This window comes from Macrobrachium nipponense, chromosome 47, assembly GCF_015104395.2.
Source record: "Macrobrachium nipponense isolate FS-2020 chromosome 47, ASM1510439v2, whole genome shotgun sequence".
In the NCBI taxonomy this organism is placed as follows: domain Eukaryota; kingdom Metazoa; phylum Arthropoda; class Malacostraca; order Decapoda; family Palaemonidae; genus Macrobrachium; species Macrobrachium nipponense.
Genome location: NC_087222.1, coordinates 18,630,395 through 18,640,394, shown reverse-complemented (window position 1 = coordinate 18,640,394; position 10,000 = coordinate 18,630,395). Strand labels below are relative to the sequence as shown.

Genomic DNA, 10,000 nt, shown 5'->3' with positions numbered 1-10,000 from the left:
GAGCTAGCAGGAGCATCCTGAGATTTGGGGTGCTCATGACCCTGTTGATCACTCAGTGAATCAGACAAAATGGAGTAAAAGCGTAGGCCTTGGAGATTGTCCCATAGGTGTTGTAAAGCCTCTCCTATTGCCGGGCCTGGGTGCAGCACAAAAGAACAGAACACCAGGAGCTTTCCATTGTGCCAGGTTGCAAAGAGGCCTATACCTGATAAGCCCCCAAAAATCGAACAATTATTCTGTGATGTCTTGAGTGTAGAGGACCATTCTGTCCCTATGTCTGGACCCTGGCAACTGAGCTCGTCTGCCGCTCTGTTCTGGTTCCCCAGGATTTACCTGGCTGACAGATCTACAGAGTGTGCTGCCGTCCACTCGCGAAACCTGCACCACCAACATGTGGAGCTGAAGGGAAAGCAATTCACCTGCTTGTTGACCTATGACAATTCTGTACAGTTGCATTGTTGATATACCACCTTGAGATCCAGAATATTGACGGGAAGGCGTACGAAACCAGCAACTCTTCAAGGTGTGCATCCTCTCTCTCGGTTGATGTATTCAAAAACAGAAGCATCTCGGGATTGGGAGTGCCTAATGGCACTACCATTACAATGTTCCTGTCGTCTAACCACCAGGATAAGTCCTTCCTTCCTCCGAGAAAGGAATCAGGTAGAATGGGGAGTCCCTAATGGGAAACCAAAACTCCTTCATTCTCCACTGAACAAACCAAAGGTGAAGCTGCATGAGGGATCAGCTTCTGCAAGGATGATGGGTGACCGAGAATGACTTGCTACTGCCAAGCTGGTTTTTCCTATTGAGACAGGAATAACTGCATTGCTTCTCTGTACTTGCTAATATGCAAGTCTGAGGGGTAGGCTCTTGCTGCTTCCACATCTGTCTGCATGGCCGGATATGAGATACTTTACCCTCTGCTTGGGTGTAAGATCAGACTTCTCAAATTGATTGCTACACAAAGGTCCTGACAAAACACATGAAATCAGTCTATGTCCAGGAGCAACTATGACCAAGATCTTGCTAGGACTAGCTAATCATTGAGATAACTCAAAAGACATATCCAAGGTGAAATGGCCCTTGGCCCAAACTGAACAAGGACAAACAAGCAGCAAGCGGTTCAGAGCCCGAAACAAAGTGCTCTGAATTAAAGATTAAGCGCAGGTACTTGGAAGAGGACCAGTGGATGGGTATTTGAAAATATGCATCCTTGAGGTCTTGGCCTAGAGAAAGCATACGATAAAATCTCAAGAGAAGTGTTGTTTTGGTGTCTGAGGAAGAGGAAAGTCCCAGAAAAGTAATAACAGCAGTTGGGAATCAGAAAACTTTGTTTGTGCTGGTCATGGGTGTGTTAAGTGAAGAGATCAGGAATGAAGAGCTGTGGGAGTTGTTGTATGCTGATGATCTGGTGATTATTTCCAAAACTATGGAAGACCTACAGAGAAGGGTTGGAGAGTGGTAGGAGTCTTAAGAGATGTGTACCTTAAAGGTGAATGTGAATAAAACAGAAGTTCTGGTGAGCAGTAGGGAAGATAGAGGCAGTATAGTAATACAAGGAGGAAGAGGCTTGATTATAAAACAGGTGGAAAAGTTTAACTACCTAGGATCTACATTAAGCCAAGAGGGAGGATGTGAGGCTGAAGTTGACAGTAAGATAAAAGCCGCAAGGGATGGGGGGAGAGGTAACTGGAGTAGTATATGATAAGAAAATGCCAATCAAGTTGAAAGTCAAGATCTATAGCACAGTGGTAAGACATAGTGATAATATATGGAGCAGAAACATGGACTCTAAGAAGAAAACAGGGAGTAAAGCTAGAGAGAGCAGAGATGAGAATGCTGAGGTGGATTATGGGAATATCGCTGCTTGAGAGATTGGAAAATGCTGAGGTAAGAAGAAGGGCAGGCTCAGTAAAGATTACAGAGGTGATAAGAGTGTCACGATTGAGATGGTATGGGTCATGTGTTGAGGACGGATGACGAGGAGGGAGTAAAGAGGGCTTGGGAGGAACCTGTTAGAGGAAGAAGATTGAGAGGAAGACAAAGAATTAGATGGTGAGATTAAGTGAAGGAAGACATAGACAGAAGAGGTTTGGTAGAGGATGATACCTTTGATAGAAGACAGCCAAGAAGGTGTATGTATCAGGCAAATGACCATTTAACCCCTTTGCTACTGATAGTTTGTTTGGGGATACACGGAGTACCGCCAATTAAGACCATTGCATGGTACTGGATACAGTTCTAGACCTCGTTATGATTCAGTAATATTGGTTTGAAGGGTTTGGAGCAGAACAAACAGCATCAAGTGCTCAGGAAGGTGGTTTGCACTGCCAAGCATACAATGAAGCAAAACAAAATTTATTGCTTTCTTCCAAGATTCAGACATTTAGATATATACTGTGTATACATACACACACACACACACACACACACACACACACACACACACACACACACACACACACACACACATATATATATATATATATATATATAGATATATATATATATATATCAATATATATTATATATATAGTATATATCCAATGTAGCATGAAGGAACACGTGCTTGAGAATATCCTTAAATCCATGGTAGAAAGATGAGTGAATACTGGGGACTTGGAACAAAGACTTTTGTAGTTTATTCTACATTTTCAAGTTCACACTGAGTATAGAAGAAGATGACAGACCTTTATATTCAAAAACAGAAATGGGGGCCAGGGTTGCAGTTTGTTATTCTGGGTGGTGTGTTCTTTAAGCAAAAGAGACAAGGAAAGAGACTAAAGGGACAATCCAGGATGGTGATTTAAATTCGTTGTTGACTTTTACAGATGGTACAAGATTATTAATTGTATGCAAGAACTCAGGAATGCTTACATTTTCTTTTACAATACAGTCATCTACCTATTTTACACAAAACTCCTTAGAGAATAAATTTCTTGGAATAAGTCTAGACTCAAAGAACTCCATGTAAATATTAGACAAAAGTGGCGAAAGAGGGTTACCCATAGCCATACCAAATTTTCGTTCATAAATTACCAGTAAAAGGGAACTTACAATTTTTTTATACAAGGGAGATAAGTCATCAATTGGAACTTTAGTAAATAAAGATGTTACATCAAAACTGGTTAATTTGTCAGTACTGGATAATTCAATATGGGCGAGTCTAGTACAGAAATCATATAATGTACTGTTTTATTACTTAATTAACACTCTTCAATTAACTTTTGAACACATTGATAATGGAAAAAAGGGGGACTTTTTGGGTTGACTGGAACGAATTATCCTGATTCCCCTAATTTCTTATGGGGATATTTGTTTCATATATTCCAAACATATTGTATTTCAAACAGCCTTCTGGAACAGATTAAGCTTGAAGTCTGAGGTACTACTGTATCTATTTTTAAGGGTAAAACAAAATTCTGGCTGCCATCTCTCTTTTGGTTAGAGGTAGGAAAAGCTTTGGGGAACTGCATGCCAAAATTTAGCCTATAAGGGAGAGAGACAAATAAACTATCACTTAACTTGTTTATTCATTGCTACTACATAACAGCATCAGGTAGATAGGAAGAGTAACTTGTCATGTCAACCTGGGTACCAAGGCATCACCATGAGAGCGCTCACCGGCAAGGCATGGGTCACCTGAGTGACTAATTCCTTTCTTCCACTCAGTGCCTGAATTGTGACGGTTAGCGAACTCTGTCATTGACTCTAGATGCACATGAATCCGTAGATTTGCATGCACTCGGGGAATCTCATGAATGAGCGCCAGACATGGATCTAGTCTTAGGGGCAGAACCTCTAGGACTGGCCGCAGAAGTGTGAACTGAAGTTTGCACTTCTACAGCTCCCAACATGCTAGACCCTGGGGACAGTGTGACAGTTCCTGTTCCAGAAGGAACAAGCTAGCCAATGGACGACAGAGGAGGCAGATCCTAAGAAGTTCCATGACAAAATTTCTTAGAGGAGGAGACTACCTTCTCCTTCTTCGGCAGGGAGCCTTAAAGGTCGAAGGAGTGGAGGTTGAAGAAAATATGATGATTACAAATAGGAAGATGACTACACTTAAGATGACTACAGGATGAGGCACATTTACCAGCAGAAGTAGATTTAATAATCACAGGGCAGTTGCAAAGGCGCTGTCCAGTGATGAAACTCCAGGATAAAAGCAGCAAATGAATATGATTTCCAGCAGAGGAACAGTACACACACTCGAGGACCAATATCACAGCATGCTACTAGTTACAGGTACAAGGAGAGCCAACACGAAGAGATATCCAACCATCTACTGCTGTAATCAACTATCACCTCTGCTGTAATCAACTATCACCTCTGTTAGCCTGTAAAATAAAGAAAATATGATTACAAAAAGAAGGATACTCCTCCGCCCTCCGAAATGAGAGATCCCTCAAACACCAACACCACGCGAACCCCTCTCTCTTCGTCCAATAAGCTGACGAAAGAGAAGAGGAAATACGGGAAGGAAAACAAAGGACAAACCTCCGAAGTTCCCTTCGGTAATGTCGAAAGTGTAAGCGCAAATTTCATATGAATACACTCTCGCCCTGACATTAAAGGGCAAAAATATGAAATATGTAATAAGGGTGTAGGCAAATCCTTGTTGTCAACCTTTAACACAAAGTAGAAAGGTGGCTAGCAAGGCTATCACAAAAAGTGCATTTGTATATTAATTACAAGTCAATTAATTTTCAACATCAAATGCAATATATATATATATATATATATATATATATATATATATATATATATATATATATAATATATATATATATAGTATATATTCATAATAATAAATGAAAAATCCCACTGCGAAAATCGTTATTAACAGCTAGTCAGCAAGAGCTCAACATACATCTTTATTGGAAGACAGCCGAAATCAAAGTGGAGTGTTTACATCTGGGCAGGTGGGTCTACCCACCTACCGGGTGGTAGTTACTGCCTAACCACCCTGTTCAAGAATTTAATGCCGTATCCTAGCCTATGTGAAATTAATTCCCAATGTAAAGAAAAGAGAGTTTGTAAAGTTTTACTTTCAGCTCTAGGGGCTGTCTTTCTTCCTCTTTCTATCTTTAGCAGTTTTCTCAGCATGAAAAATGCATAGTTTCCATTTTTCCTCCTCCCTTTCCTGACACTCAGAACATGTTAACTCTCCGTTAAACTCCTGACCCTGACATTTAGTGCATCTAGAGTGGGAATCATAAATCTCCTTAACTAGTCTAGTTTTACATACACCCATTGGCGCAAAAACCAAACCCCAAATGTACTAGAATCTGACATTTTGAAAATAAATGGCAGTAAAAATAATAAAAATAGCTAAGCTAATTGAAGTAAACAAAGCCACACTGAAATAGTATGTCACAGAATCACAGGGAAGTGAAAAAACGACCGATGTTTCATGGAAGCCGGCAAAAATCAAATTGAGGGGTTTGGTGTTGTCATACCTGTTTACCGGAAGTGACGCCACCACAAAAGTCTGAATTTTGGTTTGCTGTGGTAGGGATCCTACAGCTCAATAACTGCTTGGTAAGACCTTTGAATAAAAAAGAATATTAACTGCACCAGGAAGGAGCAATGTTTAGCAAAGCAAACAAAGTGAAGCAAACGGCAAGCAGGGCCGAGGGCAGAGCGCAGCACATCCATGGCTGAAGGTAAAGTGACACTCTGCCAACTAGTAGGGCAGGACTCCCACCCGGTCATTCAAAAGTTAACTGCTGTTAAAGGTCCAGCTTTGCTGAAGACAATTCCTATGATAAAGGCCGAGGGTTTGTGTATTGTGTAGGAACAACAGATTATTTGTACTTTGTGGTAAGTTAACATTTAAAACAAAAGCTCAAAGTAACAATATGAAAGCTGCCATAAATGTCAGTCAGTGCATCGTGAATAACTCATAGCCTGAGTCTTCAACAATGCAATTGTTTCATTAAGTGATTCAAGATTCAATATAATTTAGGGACATTCTCTCTTATTGCCATTACTTCACTTCTATATCACTTACCTAGAGTATGTCATTGAAGAAAATTAATTTGATACGAAGAAAACATGTTCCTTCATAGATTATCAGTGATCGTTTATAACAAAACAGGTTATCTGTGACAAAGAGAAGTGATATTCATTAACACATAGAAGTTTACTATACACAATACAGTACCAATGATATTGGACACTTAGCACTTACAAATTCAGTGCAAATGTTAGACTAATGCAGTGCTAAACATGTGTGAACAAATTGAATTTTTCCCATTCCTGTCTTCTGTGTCCCTGTATGAATCTGAAAACACAAGTTCTGTATAGGTTAAATTTCCAAACTGTTAAACTAAAAATATGATATCTTTATAATAAAATAAGGTCTTGTATATACTTACCCAGTAATTATGTTGCTAACGTTTCCACATGTATGGCAGCCTAAATTCAAATTTCGATGGCTCAGTGTAGGTATAGAGTGCCATCCCCCAAAGGCAATACTGGGAACAACTCAGCTAATTACTTCATTCAGAGATGAAGTGAGTGGGCTGTAAAGGCAACAACCATACCCCAACTGGAATTGACAGCTGCAGTGGTGTCCATAAATCTAGCACAACACACTTTGAAAGAGCTGCAGATTACATTGGACCAGACATTCTATCACACATATTCTACAACACTTCTTCACTATTTTTTATTTTTGTGATAGTAAAAGGCTTCCTATCTTTGTTGCAAATAGAGTGATAGTAATTAAGGATTTATCTGAAAATGAACAGTGGAGATATGTTCAGAGTAAAGAGAATCCTGTTGATATTGCATCAAGAGCTTTCACAAGTCAGCAAATGCTGAACAGTGACATTTGGTTTGATGGCCCATATTTTCTTAGAGGACCAGAGGAGCTGTGGAAAAATGACATGCCCTAAGATGATGTTGAATTGGAAGGATCTAAAACTTTTACAGAGCATCCAGAAGATGAGGAGGGAAATGCTGTTGATAAGTTTCTTAAGTATTATTCTTCATGGCATCGGTTGAGGAAGGCTGTTGCTGTGTATCACCGTCTTTTTTTTCATACTGAAATATGAGAAACAAACTAGACTTAATGGTTCAATTACAGCAGATGAATTAGATGCTGCTGGAAAAGCAGTTATCAGACATATCCAGAAGAAAGCTTTTAGTGAGGAAGAGACACTTGCAAAAAAGCAAAGGGTCAAGGGGCCGAGGACTTTGTAGCAGCAGTAGTATTTATAAACTAGATCCTTCATTGATCCTCAAGTCAAGCTTCCTCACGTTAATGGACTGCTCTCCAAAGCAGAAATTTCAGATGATGAGAAGCATCCAATGATATTACCTAGAGTGAGTCATATCACCACTTTGATTATTCATTGCATATAATGAAAAATTAGCTCATGCTGGACGCACCCATGTGATAGCAAAAGATCTTTACTGGGTTATCCATACCAATGTAAGTGTCCGCCAGGTTCTACAAAGATGTGTCATTTGTAGAAAAATGAGAAACTCGGTTCTAAACCAGAAGATGGCTGATTTACCATTTGAAAGAGTAATTCCAGCTGTTCCATTCACACATACAGGTGTTGACTTCTTTGGGCCACAGGAAGTCAAAGAAGGAAGGCAAACCAGGAAGAGGTACGGTGTATTAATTACTTGTTTGTCTACCAGAGCAATTCATACGGAGACAGCCAATTCCTTAGACACACTGTCCTTCATAAATGCTTTAAGAAGGTTTGTTTCTAGAAGAAGAAATGTAAAGAAGACTTGGTGTGACAATGGGACAAACTTTCATGGAGCTGAGAAGGAGTTGAGGAAGTCACTGCAAGAGATAAATGATGATTAGATCAGGGCTCTCCTCTCAAAAGAAAGCATCAGCTGGACCTTAAATCCCCCTACAGCTAGTCATATGGGAGGTGTGTGGGAACGTCAAATTAGCACTGTGAGAAGGTTATCGACTCCTCTCTTCAAAGAACATGCTGGACGACTGGATGATGAGAGTTATGAACTCTTCTCACAAGTCGAGGCTATAGTGAATGACCGTCCTTTGACCTCAGCCAGTGATAGCCCAGATGACTCACAGCCACTCAGTCCAGCACAGCTTCTCAAACAGAAATCAAGTGTTGTGATGCCACCACCTGGTGTTTTTTAGAAAGGAGATATGTATCTGAACAGTTTGGTGCTATGTTCAATTCTTGGCTAACTTATTCTGGACTAGATGGCAAAGAAAATATTTATCAACATTACAAGAGACAGAAGTGGAATAAGGAAAAGCGGCACCTTCAGGCTGGTGACATTGGCCTTGTAAAAGATGATAATCAGTTAAGGAGCAACTGGATGATGATTCATGTTATCACCACTGAAAAGGACAGAACTGGTTTTGTAAGAAATGTAGTCTTTAAACACACAAACATCAGAGATCCATCGACCCATTCAAAAGCTTGTTCTTCTCCTTGCAGGAGGAACAATGATTATAAGTTACTTTTATGTGGATCAAAGGACATGAGAGTATATTACATTTATTATATATGTTATTTATATCACCTGCATTTATAGATATAGTTGATTTTGATAAACAAATAATTTGTTTATAGGGCCGAGAATGTAAACGCAACTTTTTATATAAACCAATTGTATATATTATCATTTAATAGGTTTCGTTTTTCAACTTGGTGAAGAGGGTTAAATTGTATTATAGATATTTTGTGTCCGTTTTTACATGTAAACATTGTTTAGTCTCTTTTGGATTGTTACTTTTGTGATTTGTTCGTTTATGTTAATTGTTGATGAGTAATTCTTGAACAGACTGTTTGTGCTGGTAGTAATCAGTGTTGGAACTACACTGTAACAGGTAAGAGTTTCTGGAAATAAACGTTTCTTTAGGATCAAGGTTTTTTATGACTGACAGAGTAGATCAGTAGAAGAAGTCTTCAGTGTTAAGAACACTTCTTTGGAAATTCATTTCGCTTATATTAGATGTAACTTAGAGTAACACAGATGTAAGTTTATTTCTTTACTTAAATTTGTATATATTCTACTTTATGTATGTGATGTTTTGTAGTTATATTCAAACTATTGTCAATTCATTGTTTATTATTTTCTATCTAACAGTTTTAGTAAGTTTGTATATTTTGTTGTTTTCAGTTTCTTGACCCTCGTCGCCTTGTACTACTAGCATGGTACTCATCACTGGTTCTGTGGTCTTGGAGTACTGACCAACTATAAGTCTTTACAGTAATAGTCAACCGAAGTTGTAGTCCTTAGTGCTACGTGAATTCAAAGCTTCAAGTTGGTTTAAAGTGTTTTGTGACATCAACTTGAACTTTATATCTAATTTTAATAAAGTGTGACGTGAGTAACAGTATCTGTGTCTTTTCTACATCTCATCCCAGTGGCTTTGGACACAACGGCAGCTACAGAACCAAGAAATAAGAAGGCTTTACGGAAATAAAATGATGTCTCCCCATGTGACACATACGTAGGCCTCATGACTCTGCAAGAATATAATCGGGTAGTAAAGAGGCCACCGGATAAATGTAAGAGACCATAAAAAATGACTCTAGGCCTAGAACAATCCACCACAAGCAGTTCTCCTTCTCTGGTCTACATTGTCCAATACGAGAATGGTACCTAAGTAGAAACTCAAAAAATTGTCAGTCTTCATAATTCACAATGAATAAAACTAACACTCGGTTAGCAAATCCATAATTCAAAAACAAGAGAGAGAGAGAGAGAGAGAGAGAGAGAGAGAGAGAGAGAGAGAGAGAGAGAGAGAGAGAGAGAGACTTTTTAACTTTGTTTTCAAGATTTTAATTCCATATTCCAATCTGGTTCGTTATGAGAAATGAATGAAGTACAATGAAAAATCATGATGAATGAACAGGTTCATTTCTATGAACAGAGACAAGCGTGTCAGCCACTGATGTCGTAATAAATTCAACCACAAACCTCATACATTCACATTCTTAACACCTAAAACATGACTAATTTAACTTCAGTTAGGCCTACT

The 10,000-nt window shown here is 39.0% G+C and overlaps 1 protein-coding gene and 1 long non-coding RNA gene across 4 annotated transcripts in view; one reads left to right on the top strand and one right to left on the bottom strand.

Annotated features, from left to right (window-relative positions):
• Nucleotides 1-10,000, top strand: part of LOC135204745 (zinc finger protein 300-like) — a 362,981-nt gene that overhangs the window by 106,523 nt on the left and 246,458 nt on the right. The window lies entirely within an intron of this gene.
• LOC135204748 (uncharacterized) overlaps nt 1-10,000 on the bottom strand; it is a 56,390-nt gene that overhangs the window by 6,958 nt on the left and 39,432 nt on the right. For both annotated transcript variants that reach the window (XR_010312326.1, XR_010312325.1), the window contains exon 2: nt 6,020-6,111. This is a non-coding gene — a long non-coding RNA (uncharacterized LOC135204748). The remainder of the gene's footprint in view (nt 1-6,019; nt 6,112-10,000) is intronic.